Raw genomic sequence first — 22,315 nt, 5'->3', positions numbered from 1 at the left:
AAGTCATAGCAATGCAATAGAAATGATCAAAAATGAAATATAGAGGGGGAAAAAAACGACTGGTGGGGGGAAACCCAACAGAGCCTCAGTGACCTGTGGGAAAACATCAAGAGGTCTAACATATGTATAATTGAGTTCTAGAAGGAGCTGTGGGGATGGAAAAGATATTTGAAGAAATAATGACTACATTTTTACAAAATTTGATGAAAATTATAAACCCACAAATCCGAAAAGCTTCATGAACCCCAAACAGAAGAAACCTGAAGAAAACCACACCTAAGAACATCACAGTCAACTTACTGAGAACCAGTGATGAAAGAACAGTGCCTGGCACAAATATTCCATAAATATTTGTCATTATTGAAATGAATGAAAGTAACAAATACGTAGAATGTCAAATAAAAGTTATGGAGAGCAATAAACCAGGATAAGGGGAAATGGGAGTGCCAGACCCAGAGGAAGGAAGTATGCTGGTCTCTATAGTGTGGTTCGAATAACGTGACATTTGAGCAGAGCCTGAAGGAGGTGATGGAGCAAGTTGCGTGGATATCTGGGGATGGAGATCCCAGGCAGGAGAACAGCACCATAGGGGGCAAGATTGGAAGTAAGAGACTGTTTCGGAGGCCATTGCAATAATCCAAAGGAAAGTGACGGTGATTCAGACTGGGAAGCATCCATGCGGATGGTGAGAAGTGGTTAGAGACACCAGAATTTGCCAAGGGTTTGGGTGAGGGTTAGAGAGAAAGGGAAGTAAAAGAAGACTGTAAAGTGTTTGGCCTGGGCGGTTAGAGGAACTGTGTTGCCATTTATAAGAAGGGAAGACTTGGTGATGAGCAGGTTTGGCGTGGGGTGAGGATCAGGGACAGCAGATACATGGCCATCTCCTCCTATCACAGTGGCAGACATCACTAATGGATCACTGCACTCTTTCTCATGGATCTTCTCAGCACAGTGCGTGGAGTAGGCCCTTATTAGTTCACTTAGGAGGCATTGGGTGTAGCCATTGAGAGTTTGAGTTTGGGGTCCTGGTTCCCTGGCTTCAAATCCTGCCTCCACCACTAAATAGCTGATGACTTTGGGCAAATTACTTCATTACTCTGAGCCTCAGTTTCCTTATTTGTTAAATGTTTCTGAATTTCCTAGTTTCTTAGTGTATTAAGTGGGTACTACTTGGCACTTATTCAATTTTTGTGAAGGTTTGATAAGAGAATGTATAAAAACCCCTACACACAGTGCCTGCAACAGAGTAAGGGCCCCATAAATGGTGGCTGGCACAGGCCAGCATGATTATCTATCAGTTCACTGGTACTTTGCCTGAGGAAGGGCCCCAGGAAGCGGTGAGCAGGGGATAGGGGAACCCAGGAACAGGAGCTCAGGTTTGATCTCTGCTCTATCTAGGTCCTTAACCAGAGCTCTGGAGAACCCCTCATGGGCCCAGATGAAAACTCTGCCATTTTTGGACAGAGTGGGCTGTCGTTGAAATACGAGAAGTCCCTGTTGAAAAATGTCCCTGCTGTGAGCACTGCTGGGTGGATTAGCTGGCATTCCTTCTCCTCCATTGAGTGGAGTCACAAGCTAATAAATATTTCAGAATTGGCTGTATTCAATCCAGCCCTCGTCCCGTTTGACGTCTGTTCTCTCAGCTTTCAGAAGGAGACAGGTGCAGAAGGATGAAAAGGGATTTAATTACTAAACATCCCCAATTCCCGATATGCAAACACATGCTGTCCTGTACACACACCTCCCCACACTGTCACGCAGACCCCATGAGCTCCCACATGGGTGCGGGCACAGCCCTGGGCACGCGTGTCCCCTCGGGGCCCGAGGCGCACCCAAGCCAAGGGATCTGCCAGGGCAGTGCTGCGTTCACACATCATGCCTGCACACAATGCACACAGGAGCTACATATAAGCGCACTGGCAAAAAGGACATGTGGACAACCATGTGCCAGACATGGACACAGGGGCTGCGGGTGTTAACAGGAGTGTGTTTACAGTCGGTGTGTGTGGCTGTTCATGTACACGTGCATTTATCACACGTGCTCACACCTATGTGCATGTACCCAATAATATGGTCACGCACGTGTATGTATCTACACGTATGTATGTGTGATGTGTTTCTGATAAAAGGAGAGTTTAAAGGCCCTATCATTGTCAAGCCGTACTGTAGGGGAAAATGAGGTACTTTAGGTGAAAAGACAAATGGAAGCGGAGCATATGGGCCTTTCACACTGGTAACTTCTATTTCCCTTGACACATTATTGAGCATGTGCACACAACACATAAACTCACACCTGTGCACACGGGCCTGCAGGTCCACATCCATTCCGGGCCCAGGATGCACGCCTTCTCCCCTGTTCAGAGACTATACCATGCACACTCACAGTGGTGAGTGACACGCACATACGCACACACACTCACCCCTCTGCTGGCCATCTCAGTTCTTTCCTTGTCTCTGAGAACTCACCCAGCCTCTTGCTGCGTGCACTTTGGGCCGCTGGGAGACTCAGAGGCCTGGGGAAACAGGGGTGTTTCCAAAAATGCTTGACCGGGCATCTGGCCATGATGAGGAGACAGGGGGTCATGCCTCCGGATCCCATCTTAGGTGGTGGGGAGGCAGGGGCGGGAGGGGGAGGGATGGTTGGGACGGAAGGGCAGAACTCTGGAGTCAGGCTTCTGACTAGCAGCCTTCAGATTCCCCGACATCCATCCTCAGGGCTGGTCCCCGCTGGCCCAGGGGACCAGGCCCCACCTCAGGTTCTGGGGACCCCATGGCTAAGACCCCACCTGAGGATTTGAGAAGCCCAGGTAGCTAGCACCTGCTTTGTCCCCATCCACAACTTTGCTTATTCCTTGATGGAATAGCCAGTAAGCACCTTCACAGTGTCAGGCAAGACCTGAGGAATGCTATTTGCTCTGTGCTAGTGAGCAATCCCTAAGGGCCAGTATCTCAGTGAGCACCAAGTCCCACCCAGGCCAGGCCCATGGGTTACTTAGCTTCAGCCCTGGGTCAAGCAGAACCTAACCTTGATTTTTTTCCAGGCAGGGCCGTTGCAAGCTGACAGGGGTTGGGAAGGATGGGGGCTTTCAAATAACCAATCAGTGGGTCCTGTGGAAATGTATGCAAATGAAAGATGCAAATCAGCACTGAGTCTCTTTGCATCTGCAACCAGCTCCACCTGCCCTAGGTGAGTACTTCCTTCCCTTTGACAGGAAGGATGGGAGCTCCAGTGACAGCAGGAAGCAGGCCTCTGGCTGGAGGTCTGAGGTTCCCGCCTGCTGGCCTGGGGGCCATCCCCCCTTCCCCTCCCCCTCACCACTGCCAGGCCCAGCTGACTCCCCTGCTTGGGAGTGGGGGTCCCCCCTTCTCCTGTCCCAGCCTCGGGTGGCCCTGTCCGCACTCAGTCACACCCTCTCACACCTGTTTTTAGTCCAACACAAACTCAGCCATGCACAAATGCACACTGATGTATATACATCTATACACATCTGCACACTCATGTATGCAATCATTTGTGTTACCGGCTCACATATGTGCTCACAGACTCATTGTACACACTCATCTTTGCACATTCTCACTCGTATAAATATACACTGTGCTGTATACACATACACATTCATATCTTTGTACATTCTTATGCACTTAGACCTTAGTACACTTGTTCACAGATGTGCACATCACTTACACGTGTTAACATACACCCCTACGTATGCCTGCACGCACCTCTCCTTGACCTCTTGAGAGCCCATGGATCTGGGTCCCATCCAGGCCCAGAGCCCAGGATGCTGGGAGAGGTAAGGGGGTGGGGCCGTAGGGCAGGCCAAGTGCCCCCGCTGGAGGGCCCAGTTCCTGAAGGCAAGGTCAAGGGCCCGGCCTGGCCCCCTGCGGGCTTCCCTGTATGAATGGGGAGCCCTACAATAACCCCCAAGAGCCCCTGGGACAGGCAGGAGGGCAGGATCTCCTGGGATAATGCCTCCCTCAGGAAGCGGTAATTGCGGGGTAGAGAATTAGATAATCAGCATCGCCAGGAAGTGGGGCTGTGCCCGCGTTGCCTTTGTTCCTAGAATGAGCCAGCGGGGGATGGGTGGGAAGGAACCCAGCCAAGCTTGGGGGTGGCTGGGAGGGGGAGCGTGGCGACCTCATCCCTCATCTGCTGCACGGTAGATGCCACTAGCTGCTAAGAGTAAGGCAGCCCTGTCGGTCCCCGAGCCCACAGTCGGGGTGTCCCTGGGGAGCCAGCTGGGCCTTGGAGGGGGCTGGGAACCACCTCATTTCATCACACCTGAGCCCCATCCCCGACTTCCCCTGGGCCTTCCAATCCACCACTGTGCACCAGAGAGAGCCCAGGAATGAGGTAGACCAGAGTTCAAATCCTGACTCTTTCACTTGTTAGATGTGTAACCTTGGTGAGTCCCTAAACTCTTCAGGCCTCAGCTGCTTCTCCGTGACCCTGCCTGCAGGTACGATGCTCCTTCCGGGCACTAAGGACAGTGCCCACACCCAGCGCTGACCCTGTGCCCAGGCTGCGAGGAGGACCTTGCATGCAGTTTCATTGAATCCTCCCCCGAACCCCATGAGGCCAGTTCCCATTCTACAGATGGGGAAACTGAGGCATGGGGAGACCGTATGATTGTCTGGGGTCGCACATTAGTAAGTGGCAGAGCCTAGGTTTGAGCCCAGGTGTCTGTGACTCCAGGGCCCATGAGTTCCACCTCCAGCAGCCTGTCACCCCTTGTCTGCCTGCATCTCCCCTCCTGGTCCAGGGAAGAGCCCCACAGTCTTCTTGACACCCCTCCAAGGAGACTTTGCTTGAAGAGCATCACCCAAGGAAATGAGGCAGTCACACTGGAGTTTAGCAGTGGGCGGGCCACCTTTTCCAGCTTCTCCTTGATCCCCATCTGCATCACCGCCAGGTGTACCGCCGTTTGCCTCCAGGCCTGCAGGCATACTCACACACTTGTGAGAGCTTCCTTGTCTCAAGGGCCCTCCTGTGTGTGCCAGCGTCCACAGCCAGAACGCCCCTTCAGAAGAGTCTTCCCACTTGATCTCTCAGGCTGTCCCTTCCCGGCCTTGGATGGAGGGAGTACCTTCCAACCCTGGGGCAGTTGGTATTTTATATCCATTACAGCCCCAGTCCCATTGCACAGATGCAATCACTGAGGTCAGGGATGGGCAGAGGCTTTTCCGAAAACCTTCTCTGAGCCTTGGTTTCCACTTCTGTGACATCAGGGGTTTGAACTTTCCCCCCTCCCTTCTCAGAGCCTCCTGTCTTCACCCCCATAGGCATCTGGTGCCTCAAAGCCAAGTTCAGAGTGACAAGGAAGTTTTCCCGAAGCACAGGGGCACTAAACTCTCCCCCAGACCCTGCAAAGATGGGCCGAGCATGACCCGGTTGTGGGGCGTTTGCTCCTTCCCTGACTTCACCATCCTGTTCTCCACCTGTCTGGTATCACATGGGCAGAGCACTGGAGCAGAAGTCCCAGCCAGGATGGCGTCCTGACTGTACCATGTCTCACCTCTGACCTGGAACAGGAGAGCTTGGCACCCAGCACACAAGGCGTGACTTATTTCCTTTCCCTTCGCAAGCCTCAGTGTTCTCATGCGTAAAATGAGGATAATGATGCTACTTTCAGGAGCTCAGAGGCTGCGGGGTAGACAAATAAACTGGCACAGAAGTGTGGTAAGTGCCATTGTCAGCTCTGCTCTTCGTGCATCCTTTGTGAGCCCAGACTGTGGGCCTGGCCCTGTTCTGAGCCCTTCACCTGCCCCCTCCTCCAGCCCCAGAAAAATCCTACAGGGCAGGTACTCTTAGCATCCATCTGCTGTTCCCTCTGCCTGGAATGTTTTTCCCCCACATCTGCCTGGCTGATAACCTCTTTTGGGGATTGACCTCTTGTCTCAAGTTGTAACCCCCTTGCCTACTTCCTCTACTTCCCTCCATATCCCACTAAGTATTTAATTCTTTTATCTTGATTGTTGTCTGTCTCTTACACTAGGATGTGAGCTTCAGAGGTGCAGGGATTTGCATCTGTTTTGTTCACTGCTGCTTTTCTGGCGCGCCCAGCACATAGCAAGTGCTCAGTATATATTTAGCAAGTAGACACCCATTTTACAGATGAGGAAACTGAGGCCCAGAGAGGTTCTGTGAGCTGTTCCAGTGGGTGGTAGGGCCAGAGTGCAGCCTTCTCAGGGCTCCCCAGCCTTATGAGAAGCCCACCAGTTCAGTCCTGGCCTGGGGACTGTTTCCCCTCCGCCCTGCTCTAGGTGGCAGTGATGGTGGGCAGAGAATCCCCTCCACCCCCCACCCTGTCCCTCCCACCCTCCTTCAGGGACCAGAGGCTGGGAGGGGCCATAGGGGGCGGGGAGGACCCTGATCCTTCCCCTTCCCCCTCCAGGGCTGCCTGCTCCCCCAACCCCAGGCTGGAAATCTGACACCCGAGGCCCATCTGCTGCCCTCCTGTCCTCCTGCCCCTGGAGGCCGCTAGGCCAGCGGCTGTGGAGCAGTGATTGTTCGGGGCTGAATGGCCAGGCCTGGTGCCCATGCCAGGTGCACCATTGTGAAGGCCCTGACACCTGCCTGGCGGGGCGCAGGCCCTGCCTGGCTGAGAGGAGCCGCCCCCCCGCCTCCCAGGATGGGGTTGGGGGCCAGGCTCCTGTCGCTTCCCCCAGGGTAGAGCACCCACGACACCCGAGTCGCCACCCTGCTCGTGTCTGTCTTCCAGCTCCTCCACCCCCTCCACCTCTCTACGCCTCTCTTTGCCTCTCAGCCCTGTGGGAGCACATCCTGGGGTGGGGTGGGGGGAGTCAGTGAGGCACTTCTTACTGTCTGTAACGGGCAAGAGCCACAAGTTCTCTGAGCCTCAGTTTCTCTCATCTGTAGAATGGGAATAGTTAGAACCCACCACATAGGAGCGTTAGGAAGATCATAGACTGTAGTCCATGGGCCACCCTTAACATATTGTGGGTGACAGAGAAAAGCGAGTGTTATTGCTAAGACCTAGCAGTGTGCAGACGGGAACCCAGGGGAGCCGGTCTCAGCCCCCAGCAGGCCCAGCCCAGAGAGCCCCCAGCCCGCCCCGCTGCATGCCTCCCCTTGCCTGGCCTCCCGCCCGCTCTATGAAAATTTAATGCCGGGTAATGACAGTCTGGGCTAATGAAAGAGGCTTCTCTTCTGGCAAAAAGAGAAAAACAAACAAAAATCAACAACCTGCAAGGGGGCATTAACTTTTCATGAGATGCTCTCCCCGCTGACACCCCACCCCCCCCTGCCCTGGCTCACCCAGGCAGCGCCAAGCCCCCTCCTTCCTTCCTTCCCTCTGGGCTGGGCAGCCTGGGCTGGGGGTGGGGCAAGCTCAAGGGGGCCTGGCTCTTTGGGGGACATCTTCCCCGGGGCTCCTCCACGAGGCATCTGCCAGCCCTGGGGATGGGAGGGGAGCCCCTGAGGAGCCCGTGGAGGGCTCTGGGATGGGGCCGCAGCCCAGAGAATCTTCTCTGGGCCGTGGGCAGGTTGTGGGGTTGCAGGGGGACAAACCCCAGAATGGGTGGGAGAGAAAAGGAAGGACTCAGGGCCCCCCTCCCATCTGCCAACAACCTCCTGTGCAGAGAGACACTTCCCCAGCTCGGCTGTCTCTGCTGCCAGCTGGACTGGAAGTGTTCGAGAAAAGGGCATGAAGCATCTCTTGCTCTCTTTCCCTCTCTTCGTGGTATCCTGGAGAGCCATTGGCTGCTGCCTGTGATATCCTGAGAGATGCGACAATTAATTTTCTTTTAATCAAGGTCGGATGAAGTAAACTGGTGCGGTTCTGCAGCCCTTCATTTTCTGTTTTTGCAGTGATGCAAAACAAATATGATCAAATTATGCTTCTTCTCACCTTATTGAATTAGGAAGCATGACCGATCAGAGGGAGTGGAAATGCTCTATACCATGCAGTCCCCACCTTGCTCCCTCCCCGCCCTGGCCTTAGTCTCCCTGGTTTCACCTCCCCAAGGGACCCCAGGGCTTTGGAGGATGAACCCAGCATGGTCTGTGCTTAGCAAATGAGTGACTGAATGAATGAATGAATGAGTGAGTGACAGATACATATCATTAGACAGAGCCAGGTCAAGCTAAGAGAAGACTCACTTTGGTGAAGACCAGAATCACATCTGCTCAGGGTCTCTACAGAATATCACCTTGTTTGCTTCTTCATAGGATTGTCACCATCTGAAATTATCTTGTTCACGTGTCTGTCAACACATATATTATTTCTCTCCCCTTCTCGGATTTGTGCTCCATAAGCTCGGGACCTCATGTTTCTCATTTACCATGAGTCCTGGCACATAGTAGGTGTTCATTAAATATCGGTTGACTGGGCTTCCCTGGTGGCGCAGTGGTTGAGAATCTGCCTGCCAATGTAGGGGACACGGGTTCGAGCCCTGGTCTGGGAAGATCCCACATGCCACGGAGCAATTGGGCCCGTGAGCCACAATTGCTGAGCCTGTGCGTCTGGAGCCTGTGCTCCGCAATGAGAGGCCGCGATAGTGAGGGACCCGCACACGGCGATGAAGAGTGGTCCCCGCTTGCCACAACTAGAGAAAGCCCTCACACAGAAATGAAGACCCAACACAGCCATAAATAAATAAAATAAAATAAATAATAATAATAATAAAAAAATTAAAAAAAAAAAAAAATATCGGTTGACTAGGCGAATGATTCTAATACATCCCAACTGAGTGGCTGGACTTCTGGTTCAGCAAGGGTGATGGGTATCGACAATCCTAAGATCACGTCATTGGTGCCACACAGAGATCTGAATGCAGGGCCACCAGAACTAATTCTGCGTGGTGGGGTTGAGGAGGTGACATTAAATCTGTGTCTGAAAAGGTAAGTAGGAGTTGGACCCAAGGACAAACAGAGTGAGAACTTTGGGGCAGAAGAACTTTGTACGTAGAGGCTGGTGGTCAGCAATGGCAGGGCTGACTAGCTTACCTGGCAGGAGAAGCTGCCACAAATGGGACAGTGTAGCTCGTTGGTTAGGGCTGTGCCCTAGGGCACTAGCTAACCTGGGCTCAAGTCCCAGCTCCTTTCTGGGACATTTCAGATTTTCTCTGTTGCCCTCTTTACAGTGAGGATGACAATTGACACCCCATCTCAGAGTCATCCAAGGAATGAATGAAGTGACAACCATGTCAGGTGTCCTCAGGCAGTAGGCACTGGGTGAATGTCAATTACCATCTCACCATTGGTTTTGTTTCTTTGTTTGTGTTTGTTTTTGTTTTTTAACCATAGCTTTTATTTCTATTATGAAAGGCAGGTTGGAGCTAGATTGGGAAGGGCCTTGACTGCCACACCAAAGAGGGAGAGAGAGCAAACAGGTATGTGGGCTTCTCAGGCTGCCGGTGGACCCAGCCCGTGATGCTCAGAGCAGGGCAGGCAAGTTGGATCTCTGTGGACAAATCTCTTTTTTAGGTACCAGGAAAGCTGGCTGTTTGAGGGACCCTGCTGAGCATCCTTTTCAAAAGCAAAGACTTTCTGTAAAGTAAATGACCCGCCTTGGGCATCGGGTTAGTAAGTCAAAAGAGTTACTCTTGTTTACAGCGAGGCTGCCCTGACCTGTGCTGGCGCACTCTGACCCTCCTCCCCCACTACCTAGGACCCTGTTCTAGGTAGTGGGGCTGGGAACGGAGGGCAGTGATGATGCAGTTCCCACCTTGGGCAGCTTGGAGCCTAGCTGGGGGAGAAGACAAGCACACACGTGATAAATGCCAGGAAGTAACAAACAAGGGGATACACACATATAGACGCACTCCAAAGAGAAAGAAAAAACAGACTGGAGAAGTTACCCAGCACCCCCAGAGTCAGGCATGCTGATTCCAGGGCCCCGGGGCAGAGGGCCAGATGGCACAGGGAGACACAGGGGGCAGCGGGTCTGCCTGGAGGAGGCCACAGAGCTTTAAATAGGGATGCAGGTGAGGCGTTCCCAGCGGAAGGAGAGGTGCTTGGGGAGGCTCAGGGACAAGGCGAGGCCCTAAGGGCACGTGGGCAAGTGGGATTGTCCATCTCTCGCTCCTGGGGGCAAGGTCTGCTGTGAAAATGTCCCACAAATCTGGTCCTCAGGAGACTCAGGGAAGCCCCCCGAGCACCCAGGCCCACGGAACCCCTCCTCATGAGCATTCCGCAGCCCCGGGGCTTTAGGACTAAAAGGCTTGAGCCTCACAGTAGCACCATCTCCAGCCAGACTCTGGGCAGCCTGCTGTCATGGGCCAGCTTTAGGCTTCCTGGCTCTATCATGTCTGAGCTGTGCAACCCTGGGCAAGTGACCTGACCTCTCTGGGTTTGGATGAGATGAACCTCACAGGACTTGCTGTGTGGCCCCAGCAAATTCCCTGATCTCTCTGGGCCTGCCCAGCCTCGGGGGAGTCACTTAGCTGGCTCTGGGTCCTCATCCTGGGCTGCGTTGTAAAGAGGCCAGGGGGTGCCTGAGCCCTTGGGCTAATGGGTGACTCTGGGCATTGCTCCACGGGACTTCCCAGTGTGTGCCTGCTGTGCCCGTGGGCCTGGGCCACAGCCTGTGGGACCAGTCTCTGGGTGGGGACTTCTCACCAGCTGAATCATGACTCCTGGGGTGCAGCTGATGACCAAGATCATCTCCAGTGCCTCCCCTGCCCCTTCTTCTTCCTGTTCTCCTCCCCTCGTCTAGTCATTGGGTGAACCAGACTGACACTGGGGCCACTCAGCCCCAAATCTCTCCTATGCTAGACAAGGTCTATGGTCCTCCTAGGCCTGCTGTCTCTTCTTCTCTAAGTTCAACGACAATAGTAATAGCTCACCAGTAGCAGTTATGAAGTACTTTGCATATATTAAATCTAATCCCTCCATTTGCCAGGTGAAGTTATTACTATTATCCCCATTTTACAGATGATGAAAAGGAGGCTCAGAGAGGTGAGTGGCTTGCCCAAGGCCACAGAGCTAGAAATGGCCAGGCTGGGATTTTAACTGGGTGTCTCTGATGCCGGAGCTCGTGATCTTTCCATGATGCTTTGTGCAGTTTGTCTTTATTGCATCTCTTCTAACTCTCTAGTGGTCCTCCCTCTTCTCAGAGTCCCAGGAGCCTCCAACTGGTTCCCACGAAACGGACTTGTCCCAATGCCAGTCCGCCAGGGCTCTGTTCTCCTGGCGGCTGATCCAATCACTTCATCCAGCCAGTTTCACAGGTCGCGTCTCCAGGAACTTGCTAACTCTATCAGAGGAGCCTTCTAGAGATGCTGCCTAAGTGCAAAGGAGCGAGACCAGCGTAAGTGGTGTCCCTAGCAGCCTCCTCAATCTGCTCTAGGGCAGTGGATGGGGTAGGGGACACCTAGGGCCTTGTCCCTGGACAGGGCCTGGGATGCAGGCGGGAGGTGATGAGAGGGAAGGGGCGGAGCTGGGGGGGGGGGGCGGGCACCCAGCTGGTGAGCGGTGATCCTTCTTATCCCGGCATCAGTGCGTCGCTGCTTTTCCAGGCTGAAGTTTCAGATCTCATTTTCACTTTGGCCTTTGATCACACCCAGAGGGGGTGGTGGGTGGGCCAGGGAGGGGTGGGGGTAGGGGCCTTGAGGAGTGGAGAGGAGAGTGGATTCCAAGGCAACACCCCCTCCCTGGACATGTACCAGTATCTGCTGTCAGAAGGGATGTTCTGAGGATACATGACAAGCGGCCTGAAGCTGGCGCTCCGACAGCAAGGTTCCAACCTGGGCGTGGCTTCTGGCCCGCTCTTGGAGCTGCTCCTTTTTTGTTTTCTAAATGAAAATAGCTTTGCTGTCTTTTCCCCCCCACCTCTCATTATTAAAGGCACATATGTTTGCTCTATAAGGCTCAGACAATATGGAAGAGAAGTCCCCAAATCGTCCCTCCCCGTTGCAGACACTGGGGGGAAACTCAGCTGTTTCTATGCATGTATCCACACAAAGATCCTTCTCCACTAGGAAAAACAGGATGCTACGCTTCAAACTGTTTTGGAAACTGCCTTGTTTACTTCCAATGTCTTTTGAACATTTCTCCACGTCAGTACATATTGAAAGCTACATTCACTGACTCCATAAAATTCCTTACTCTATGCTGTAATTAACCAATTCCTATAGATACCAAGGGGGGAAGGGGGGGATGAATTGGGAGAATGGGACTGACATATATACACTACTATGTGTAAAATAGATAACTAATGAGAACCTACTGCATAGCACAGGGAACTCTACTCAGTGCTCTGTGGTGACCTAAATGGGAAGGAAATTAAAAAAAAAAAAAAAAAGGAGAGAGGGGATATATGTATATGTATAGCTGATTCACTTTGCTGTACAGCAGAAACTAACATAACATTGTAAAGCAACTATACTCCAATAAAAATTAATTTAAAAAATCACACACACGCTCATTGTGGAGAAATCACACAACACATAAAGATTCTAAGAAGCAAATGTAATTCCCTGGCCATTCGACCCTTGTGAATTAACTACTGAGAACATTTTCTGGTCATGGATTTGAAAGGCAGGGCCTTCCCGTCCCGCAAGGGTCCTCCACTACAGAGCCAGGAGGCTGGACTTGGTCCACAGTAGAATTTAGGGTAGATTCGGGAGGGACTGTCCCAGCTGAAAGGGTCAGCATCCCTGAGCCAGGTGATGGAGGGGAGCAGAGGGGAACTGGGTGCTCCGGGGCCAGATGCTGGGGGAGTCCCTGGCTGGGGTCCTCGGAAGTGGCATTCTTGGGGTCACTGAAACTTGAGAGGGGAAGAGAACAGCCGCGGAGTGAGGCAGCAGCATTTGGGAGGAGAGACTCTTACAGAGGGGAGGACCAGGGAGGAGAGAAGAAAGGGGGCAGGGAGGGACCGTTTGCAGCCAGAAGCCTGTGTCTGTGAGTGGGGCTGGTGGAATGAAAGATGGTGGTGGGCTCTGAAAATGTGTGTGTCAGCAGTGGGCAGACCCCACCAACACTTAGAGCTGCCAGGCAGGGAGGAGCTTTCAGGGCAAGTGGAGAAAGGGCCAAATAGCCGGGTTGAGCGATAAATCTCTGCAGAACCTACTCAGGACCTACTCACGCCCTGAGAGCCCCGTCTCCCCAGCCACCCCCAGGGGGCTGGGGATCTGGGGGCCCCCTCCGTCCGTCATTCTTCATCATCCCCTTGCCGTCACTGTCTCCCCAGGAACGTCCTTCATCCGGCCCGCAGGATTCATGTCACCCCATGGAGCGCGGGCTCCGTGCCACTGTACACTTCGGAGAATCATTAGCAGAAATCATTAGCTAGAATACAGCCTCCCCCATAAATCTCCCCTGCACCTGGATCGTTTGTCCGTGCCTAATTTCCATCTCCCGAACTTTATGATTTGTCCCTCGTTTGATGAGCGCTTCTCCCATCAATTGTGCCGTAAGTGCTTGCAGAGAAAGACCCCCTGCACTGACCCCATCTCAGACGGACGGGCTTGGGCTCCCTGCCCTGCCCTGCGTGCTGGGTGGAGCCCCCCCTCCCCAGCCCCCTCCTTGGCTCGTCCCTCAAAGGGCAGCTTAAAGACGCTGCGCCCGCAGCCTCCCTCAGAGATGCGAGGCAGAGCTGGGCCCAGAGTGTGGCTGGGACAATGAGGGGACGAAGGAGGTGGGAAGGGCCTGTGGCTGGCTGGTGTCGAGGGGGAAGAGTCCTGGGATAGGTGTCAAGAGGCTTGCATTTTCATCTCTGCCCTCAACTCGCTGCGTGACCTCATGCATGTTGCGTTCCCTCTCTGAGCCTCAGTTTCTTCATCTGACACATGAGGATAATGCTGCCCATCTTTCATGGTTATGGGGAGGGTGGAGGTCATTCATTCATTCATTCATTCGCTGATTATTCTCTCACTTGTGCTTTCACACATTCAAAAATCACTCAGAAAGTTCATCCACTGTGGAAGCACTCATTGGACACCTGCTATGTACCAGGCCGCTCTGAGCGTGGACAGAATCAGCAAAAGCCTCGCAAGCTGGCAGAGCTGGAAGAATCTTGATGGCTGAGAACCAGGGCCTTTGTGTCCAGGAGATGTGGGTTTTGAATCCTGGCTCTAACACTGACTAGCTGTGTGACCTTGGGCAAGTCACTGGACCTCTCTGAGTCTCAATTCCCTCATCTGTAAAAAGGGGGTGAAATGAGTGACCATATGGAGAGCACCTAACACACAGCACGTGCTTGACACACGACGCCTGTTGCCATTGTTGTTGTGTCGCTATGAGGACACAGAGAGAGACAGTGGCTTTCCTAAAGCATGGAGGGAACTGGGAAATGCGAATGAGAGGATTTAGAGAAATGTGAAGAGGGGACAGAAGCACGGAGCCAAGGGCTTTGGCCTGGGGAGGGAGTATTTCCTGCCTTACCTCATTGCCCAACTGACGCATTTAGAAATGTCAGATGAACCCCAGGAAAGGGGCTGAGAGGAGGTTAGACTGGAACTCAAATTTTTGCACCCTACAAAGGAAGTCTGATCTCAGGGACTGTTCTCAGGAGGCCTTGGGGTCCCAAGGAGCTGCCTGCTCCCCAGGCTGGGGTGAAGATGTGGAGTCTGGGAAATTGAGAAACCCAGCCGGCGGCGCCTTCCCAAGGCAGATCTACAGATCTGGAAGGCTTCCTGGCTGTGACGAGTGTACCTTTCAGTTTGGGGACACAGAGTTCAACCCCGTCCGCCCACGGGAGGGTGCTGGGAGTTCCATCAGGACCCATGGCAGGGTTGGGCCCTCTGGAGACGAAGCCGGTGAGGGGAGCACCTAGGACTGGCCCCACCTGGAGGGCGGGGGAAGGCCCAGTCAGCACAGTGGTCACTGCGCCTGGCATTTGCAGGGATGTCCTTAACTCCCACTGTGGGTGGCCAGGGAGCCTGATGGTTGGGTGTATAAGTCATGTGGCCTCAGGAGAGTTGCTTAAACTCTCTGAGCCTCAGTTTCTGCCTTAAAAAAAAGGGATAATAATCTCACAGACTTCATAAGGTGGTTAGAAGATTATAAACCTCTTAGTTGGGCACCTGGCGCATAGTAATGTGACCCTCTCTTTTGCTTTATCACCTTCTTGCAAAATTACAAAGGGCAGGATTTTTATGCCCATTTTAAAGGTAGAGAAACTGAGACCCGAAGTGGCTCAGAACGTACATGATTTCAAGCAGCTGGTCGGTGGCAACATTGGGACTAGAACCCAGGCTTCCAGGGCATACGGTATCTGCCCCAATGTGTGAATTCCCAAGAGCTGAAAACAAAGAACAGGGATTCAGACTCATCAACACACTCCCACAGGGGTGACTCACCGGGGAGAGGAGAGCCGGGATCTGCCCCAGCACATTTCTGCCCCCTGGCCTGGCAGCAGCAGCCCTGCTGACCTGAGGGCCCGGGGAAATGGGGGCTCAGAGGAGGAGGGGGAGGAAGGGGCCACACCACTTCCACCCACCTCGGCAGACCAGACCGTAGGGGCTTAGGCCGGCTGCTTCCTTCAGCCCAAGGGTCCCTGATGCTCTGAGGGCCTGAGCCCCAAGGGACACCCAGGGCAGTGCCCTCGGCCCGAGGGCAGGAGAGTGGAGCTGGGGGTGGGAGTGGGGCGTGGGTCCCAGGCACCACAGGCTGGGAAGCAGCTTGCAGATTTTACAGGTCACATTATCTTTTATGGGCATCCTAAAAAGAATGGCAGGCACTAGAGGGTTTTTTCCCCCTCCTCTCTCTCTCTCTCCCTCTCTCTCTTTGACTCTCATCACTGCAATCACCACTGCAAGATTTTTATTGCCGGCCTGGCCCCAAGGAGCTGGGCAGCCCACTAGCACCAGCTGAGCTCCGGGTCTGGGGCAAAGTTGGTTATCTCTTCCTGGAGTGGGTGGCTGGCTTCCAGGGCATACGGTGGCATGGCTGGTGGTAACAGCATGCTCCCTCCCGCTTCAGACTGGAAAAGGTCCGTGTTTCCTCCGTCTAGCTAGGGCATCAACTAGACTTCCAAGTAGTCTTTTCCCGACTTCCCTCCACTTGTTTCTGCCCACAGGAGCATTCAGTCCATGGGGTGGGGGGTGGGGGTGGCTAATTTGCTTTCAGCATCAGCTCTCCGGCTCTGCTTATCCCAGATTCGGGGGTGGGGGCCAGGGGCTTGGGTCCCCATGCAGACCCTGCCTCTCTTCACCCTCTCCCAGATGGCTCAGTTTCTCCTTGGCCCCATCATTAGTTGATCTTGATCCCAGAAAGAGGCCCAGCCCTTGAGGTCCCCAGAAACCAGCTATTGGGCCCAGAAGTCCTGCCGGGGCAGCCTCACCTCCCGCACCTTTAAAATGGGTTGGATCCTTCAGCGCTCACTACCCCAAGGGCATTGTGTTTGGGGCTTTGGTTCCTTGCACTCGAGGAAAATTACACCATTCTGGAAGTGACAGGGAGAGGTCTAGAAGACAAGGGTGTGTGTGTGGTGGGGCATGCATTTAGCCAGGAGAAGGGCATTCATAGGCTCTTTGAGTCCGTATGGAATGGTGGTTAGAAGCATTGATTTTGGGGTCCCAGTCCCACAACCTGCCATCTCTGAGCCACGATTTCCTCATCTATAAAATGGGGGTGATAATAATAGTCCAAACCTCATAAGGTTGTTGGGGGGAAGTTACTGGGTTCACAGGGCCTGGCACATAGTAAGTGCTCGGTAAATGCTAATGGTCATAATTAGTGTGATTATTAATCAAGTCTGGGTACATCTGAGCTGCTGCTCTCCGTCCCTGGGGACTCCAGGAAAAGGGGACCTGGGCTGACACGGCAGCAAGAGGCACCGAGGTGACACAGCAGGAAGAACTCCAGGCCATGATACCAACAGCGAGGGGGACGGGGCGTGACGGCTGTTTCCTCCAAAATGGTTAAGAAAGAGAGACTCGCCAAGACAGCAAGTGCCGCCCAGGAAAATTAGGCAGCCGGCCTAATGAAAATCAGGCAGCGGGCCAAGTAAGAAATGTGACCTTCCTCCTGCCTCTCCTTTCTCTTCCCTCTGAGCCTGGGGGTAGGGTGGGGCAGGGTCTTTGCCTTCAGCTGGGTCTCAGGCCTGAGGCACCACTAGGACAGATGCTGAGGGTTGGGATGGGGGGGTGGAGGGAAGACTGTGGGAAGATGGGATGGGACCAGATGAAGCTGGTCAACCAAATCTGGCCTTAGAGTCTGACAGGTTTTTCGGGGCTCCTGGGACCCTAGAGAAGCTCTAACGCAAGCCCACCATTTTACCCACAAGGAAACGAAGACCCAGATTGGGGAGGAGGCTTGCACAGCAGGCAGGATCAGAGCCTGCCTTGAACCTGGCCTCCCTGGCTCTGGGCTCAGCCGGAGGAACTTAGCCCCAGTCCTTTGGACACCTGGCTTTCTCAGGCTGGGATAGCTCCATCGTGGGGCACGAAGTCTCAAACCTTCTTCCCCAAAGTGCTGCTAAGGGCAGCCCCTCACCAGGGTGGCCTGGTGGTGAACCCTGGGGACCCCCCTCAGTTTACAGAAGTGTGATGTGCTATCCCATAATGGATCTGTGTTGCTTAAATGAAAGATAATTCTCTCCCCACCCCCCTCCCGCCAAATTTAAGAAAGAAATTGACCTATTGTGATGGCGTGCCAGGTTTATCCTGCGGCTTCACCTCCCCCAACACGGGACAATATCTCCCCCAGCTAGAGAAACTCAGGGTCCACTGATCCACTCTGGCCGCCAGCCCCTTGAGGACAGAGGATTTTGTCAGTTCTGTTCACTGCTGTGTCGCCAGCACCCACGACAGTGCTTGGCACATAGTAGGTCCTCAATAAATAGGTGTTGCCTGAATGAATAAGCGAGGCTCTCTGGGGAGGCCTGCGGGAGGCAGTTACGTTCCAGCTGAAATCTGAGGAGGTGGAGAGAAAAGAGAGAAGCCCTCGGGTCAGCGCGTGTGAAGGTCTTGAGCGAAGAGCCCAGAGTGTTTGAAGGGCAGAGATGATGCAAATGTGGCTGGAGTGTGCTGAGTGGGACGCAGTGAGGCGGAGGCTGTTCAGCCCAGTCCCTCTCCTTTCTAGCTGTGACCTTGCACAAGCTGTTGGTCCTCTCTGAGCCTCAGTTCCCTGACCTGTCAAATGGGATAATAAAAGGAGCTACCTCATCGGGACTTGGGAGGACCCAGGGATCTATGCAGAGGGCCAGCCCATGGCCAGGCCTGAATCCTCAGTGGCTCTAATAATAATAATTTAAAATTTAATTAATAATAATTCCAACTACCGCCAAGAAGCTCTGCTTTTCATTTTACACCATGCCCCACGCCCCATCTCAAACCCAGGCCAAGCTACAGCCTGGTGGGGTGCCCCCTTCTCACCCCTGCCCCGCCTGAAGGTCGGGCCTCCCCAAGGTTATCTCTGTTTTTCTCTGGATTCTGTGAAGTCGCACAGGTCACACTCTGGGGCTGAAAAGTGTTGCTTTTTATAGCCTTCCCTGATGGCAAGGAATGCCAGTGGGGCCCATCCTGGGGAGTCCTGGTTCCTGGGCCGAGCTACCTCCGGGGGCTGGGGGCCCCGCACCCATGCCGGCCTGACACCCCGGTGGCTCTGAAGCCCTTCTAGGCCAGGCCCCCACCCCTGCCAGGTCACAGGGCCAGGGACGCTGGCCAGGAAGGTGGAAGTGCCCTGAACAGAGAGCCAGGACTCCCCGATTCCAACTCTGGTCTTGGGCAGGCCACTATCTGGCTCTAAAATTCACTTTCCCCATCTGTAAAATGGGACTATCGGGCCTTGCGTGCCTCCCATAGTGCTGAAGGGTGAGGAAGCTTTGGGGAGAATGGGGCAGAGGGTCAGCAGGTCCCAGGGCCAGGGCCCTGTGAGGGCAGGAGGGAGAGGCAAAGGGACCAGGGGAAAGGGAGGCAAAACAGTTACCGTTTCAAAAGAGCTGGCGGGAGGATGGAGGAGTGATTCGGTGTGGCAGGCACTCCACCTCCTTCACCTCATGTAATCCTGAGCCTTGGAGGGGGCACAGCGATCAATATTACAGATGGGAAAAGCGAGGCTGGCACGGCTGAAGTTGTTGGCCCAAGGTCACCTGGCTTATAAGTGGCAGAGGTGGATCCGCACTCAGATCTGTCCCTCCCTTTGGTCGCTTCAGCAGGCCGCCCCTGGTGACAGCTGGCAGCAGAGAGGACCAGATGCAGGACCGTGTCCCCGTGTGGGAGCCCTCAGCTTGCAGAGTTCCTGCCCCCTTGTTCCACCAGGTAGCTGCTCTCCAGTCTCTCCCAGGGCCGCTGCCCACCCCCGAGGAAGGGGCTTGGCTGCGGGGTCCTGGCCAGTGCCCCAAGAGCAGCTGAGGGCTTGCTCAGCAAGACCAACGCTGCCCTTTGCTTCTCCCCCACCCCCTCACCCCCGCCTCTGCCTCCCCCTCCCTCTTTTTAATCTGGTTCTTATCAAGGATGATAACATTCAGCAATAATAAAACCCGGGTCCACTTTCTAACAGCTGATTGCCCCCACGCCCTGATTCAGCGATAGGAAGCCTGTGTCTTGTGCTGGCCCGAGGAGACCTCCATGAAGCAACCACCCTGCCCCTAACCCATGGGACGTCTACAGGGCACTTTGATCACTCCTGCCCCTGGCCGACTCCCTGGGGAACTTCTGGAGATGGGAGGAGGCAGCCTCCCATCTCTCCAAGAATCTCAAAGCTGCTTCCTTTTCACCGGGACCTGCAGAGCGGGCTCAAGACCAACCTGTGGTGTCCATCTGTCCATCCCTCTTTCCAAAGCACAGCACGTAACAGCTACCCTTATCGAGCACCTACTTTGTGCTAGGTTCTGTGGTAGTGTTTTCAGGCATTTTCTCAAGGAATCATGAATAATAGGTATTATCCTTAACCCTGTTTTACTCAGCTGTGAGCAAACTGAGGCTCAGAGAGGTTAAGTCGCTTGCCCCAGGTCACACAGCGGGTTAGGGGCTGAGTCAAGATTCGAACTCAAGACTACTGGACTCCAGGGTCCACATTATCAAGTGCCTTGCCTCCCGCCTCCTGTCTGTGCCCTGCCAGGTGGAGAGCACCTGCCAAGCAGCATCCTGTCCTCACACAACTTGGGGGGCCCTGCCCCAAGGGAAACAGACCCAGGACTCTGCTCCTTTCCTCTCTGCCCTGAGGTCTGAGCTGGAAGGGCTGAGAGTAGGGGTTCTTGCTGTAGCCCAAGCCTGGGCCAGCTGCCAGGGCTGAGCTGGGGTGCCTGCACCCCATGAGGACCTTTGTCCCTTTAATAGGTCCTCCTTGGTACAGGACGTCCCAGGGTGGAGGGTGCAGTCTGAGTGCCAGGCTTGGGCAAGCCCTGCCCAGGGCACTCCCCATGTTCTGGGGCTGGGGGCAGGGCACCCACGTCTTTGACTACAGGCATTGGTTTCCCTGCGCACAAGAACTGGGACTCCCAGTCACCCCCAGCCAGAGCAGGACTTAGTGGGTCCCAGGAATGGTGGTTACCAGATGGGCAGCCTGGATCTTTCCTAAATGAAATTCATAGACAGGACCCTCACCCCCCAGGTTTGTGTGGATGCCTCATCTGCCCCCACCCTGTTTTCAACTCCACACCCCTGTTCCTCCCACCTCTATCCTAGCCCCCACCATGCCTGGATAGTATCCCCCCTCCTCCCTGCCAACTTTTGAGCCTCCGCAGTCTTCAAGGCCCTGCTTCTGACACCTCCCCCAGGAAGTCCTCTCTGACTGCTGCAGCTCACAGTAATCTCCCTTTCCCACCTGGAATCCACAAAGCCCTTATGTAGGACACACACTATCCTTCAGTTCTCTTCAACCCACACTGACTGAGCCCCTACTGTGAGCCAAGCCCTGTGCTATACTTGACTGGGTGCAGGGAGAGAAAAAATTGTTAACACACAGTCCTGGCCTTGTGGGTGCACTCAGGCCTGTGGCGGGGGGGATCACATCATACATTCCTGTAGCACATGATCCCCCTGCCCATGCCCCCTAGGTCCCCATTTCTCTAGTTCCCAGGGGTGCAGGCTCCCCAGGCTCAGCCCTGGCAGCAGCCCAGAGCAGGTGCCCAGTAAATACTGGTTGGATAAAGAATGAATTGAATGAATGAATGAGCCAGTACCTGGGGGCTTACCTCATTTCCTCCCCTGGATGCTAAGCTGCTCGAGGGCAAGGACCAGGTGGTCTCACACTCAGGAAAAACAAGGGTTTCTGGGAGCTTAGAGGAGGGACACGTGACCAAGACTACGGCAGGTGGTCAGGAAAATGCTGTCTCATTTGAGACCTGACAACAGAGGGGTAGGGGCAGGGACCAGGCAAGAAGAGCATTCCCGAAAATGCCATGCCACAAGCAAAGGCCAGGGCCAAGACCACATGCCACTTTCGAGGGAAAGCAGAAGGCCAGTGTGTTGGGGCAGGGGGAGCCGAAGAGGAGAGAGTAGAGGGTGGCAGGGTCACACCAGGAGGGACCTTGTGAGTCATATGAAGGAGTCTGGACCCCTGATGGCCTCAAATCCAATGCTACGTGAACAGCAGGTGGGCAGGACCAGCCTGGGGCCAGTGCCCTTTTAGGAGGCAGTTGCAGAATTCCAGGGGAGCCTGAGGGTGCCCAGATTTACTGTTCCTCCTTCCTCAGCTCAGGGAGTCTGGGGTTCCCAGATCTTAGCCTCTGGGAACCCTTGGGGTTCATTCAGTCTTATCTTCAGATGGGAACACTGAGGCCCAGAGCTGGGGAGAGCCTTGCCTGAGTTTGAGAACAAGCTGGGGTGAGAATCCAAGGCCCGGGTCTCAAGCCAGGGAGGCCCCTCCCCACCACGGAGCAGGGAAGGGTGAGACACCTAAGAAGGCAGGGGTCCACTGGGAGATACCTGCTCAGGACACAGGTAAGCAGTCTTGAGTGGTCCTGGCAAGACCAGGGCATTTAGAATGGTCCAGAACTGGGGGCTGAGGATGAAAAGAATCCTTCCAAGCGGCAGGGGTTAGGCAGCAGCTGCAGGACCAGGTTCTAGTGTGATACAGGATCCTGAGCCTAGAGAGCCCCCAGTCCTAAGGGGACCCCTGCCTGAGTCATAAAGTAAGAAGGTTATTACTCTAACTGCAGGTGGTGACAGCAATGGCCACCCTCTGTCAAACAGCTCCTATGTGCCCAGCATTATTTCATTGAGCCCTCACGATAACCCTGTGAGGAGGTTGTGTTATTGCCCCATCTTACAGATGAAGAAACAGAGGCACAGACCAGTGATGTCATTCATGTGACAGCTGTGAGTCAGAGATTGAGGATTTGAAGCCAAGATGCCTGACCCCAGAACCATCTCTTAATGCTGGAGGGCCAACCCTGGTTATGCCCAGTTGAGAGTCAGGATTGGGTTCAAGACTGCCATTATGTGACCTTGAGCCACTGAACCC

This window comes from Balaenoptera acutorostrata, chromosome 1 (genome assembly GCF_949987535.1).
Source record: "Balaenoptera acutorostrata chromosome 1, mBalAcu1.1, whole genome shotgun sequence".
NCBI classification, from domain to species: domain Eukaryota; kingdom Metazoa; phylum Chordata; class Mammalia; order Artiodactyla; family Balaenopteridae; genus Balaenoptera; species Balaenoptera acutorostrata.
The sequence above is the reverse complement of the archived record's forward strand: the minus strand, read 5'-3'. Positions refer to the sequence as shown.